Below are 1,605 nucleotides of genomic sequence, written 5' to 3' on the forward strand. Positions count from 1 at the left end.
AAAAAGATAGAAGTTGTCAAAGACTTCATATTACTTGGTTCTACAATCAACACCAATGGAAGCAGCAGTCAAGACATTAGACAATGTATTGCATTGGGCAAATTTGCTGCAAAAGACTTCTTTCAAATGATGAAGACCAAAGATGTCTCCTTGAAGACTAAGGTGTGCCTAACCTAAGCCATGGTATTTTCAATTGCCCATTATGCATGTTAGAGCTGGACAATGAATAAGGAAGATTGAAGAAGAGTTGATGATTTTGAGTTGTGGTGTTAGAAAAGAATGTTAAGAGTACCATGGACTGATAAAAGGACTAACAGATCTGTCTTGAAAGAAAAGCAGCCAGAATGCTCCTTGGAAGCAAGAATGGCCAGACTTTGTCTCACCTACTTCTGTCATATTGTCAGAAGTAACCATTCTCTGGAGAAGGAAATCATGCTTTGTAAAGTGGAGGGTCAATGAAGAAGGGGAAGGCTCTCAAAAGATGGTTAGACACAATGGTTGCTACTATGGGTTCATGTATAGCAATGATCATGAGGTTGCCACAAGATTATGCATTGTTTCATTCTGCTGTGCATAGGATCACTATGAATCAGCGAGAACTTGACAGCATCTAACAACAACAACAACATACAAGTCTGACAACAAACATTATTCTCAAAGGAGAAAGACTGAACCCATTCCCCTTGGGAACAGGAACCAGACAAGGATGCCCTCTACTTCCACTTCTATTCAACATTGTATTGGAAGTCCTGGCCAGGGAAATAAGGCAAGAAAAGTACTGGAATTGATTGAAAGATTTAGCATAGTGACCGGATACAAGAGCAACATACAAAACTTAGATTCTCTACATCATCAAAGTGGTTACTGAAAAGGTAACAAGGAAATGAATGTCATTTACAATAGTTACCATAAAGATAAGATAATTGAGAATAAATCTTACCACAAACACAAAAGACTTATACTAAGAAAACTACAAAACACAACTTGAAGAAACTATAAGAGATCTATATCAACTGAAGAAAATACCATACTTGTGGAAAATTGTGAAAATGTCAATGCTATCTAAGGCAATGTATACATTCAATACAATCCCAATTCAAATTCCATCAACATTCTTTAAAGACATGCCAAAATTAACTATTAATTTTGAAAACCAAAATTAATGGAAACAATTAGTCCTAGTGATTGGTACACCATCCAATCTGCAGCCTATACGACTATGAGACCAGAAGAACTAGATGGTGCTCGGCTACCACTGTCATCCACTTGAAAGGGGATTTATGTAAGAGATCCATGATAGAGCAGGAGAACAATGTGGAACAAAACTCAAAATCATTTGGAGAAAAAAAAAAAGGGAGGGGGGAGGCCAGGTTTGCTGGTCCAATAGAGCCTGGTGGAACCACTGAGACTATGACCCCTAGCTGCCCTTCAGGTCTGAATTGAACCCACAACTGTGGTTTCCAGCCAAACAAAAGATAGGCATTTGAGCTGAACATTTACCTCAAGTAGATACACTCCTTAGAGAGAACAATCATGGGAGAAAGAAGAGCTGCTTATGCACAGGTGGACAGCTCAGGGGGCAGGAGTGCATGGAGGGATGGACAC

Source organism: Orycteropus afer, unplaced genomic scaffold (assembly GCF_000298275.1).
Source record: "Orycteropus afer afer isolate SDZICR_OR568_19922 unplaced genomic scaffold, OryAfe1.0 scaffold00595, whole genome shotgun sequence".
NCBI lineage: Eukaryota > Metazoa > Chordata > Mammalia > Tubulidentata > Orycteropodidae > Orycteropus > Orycteropus afer.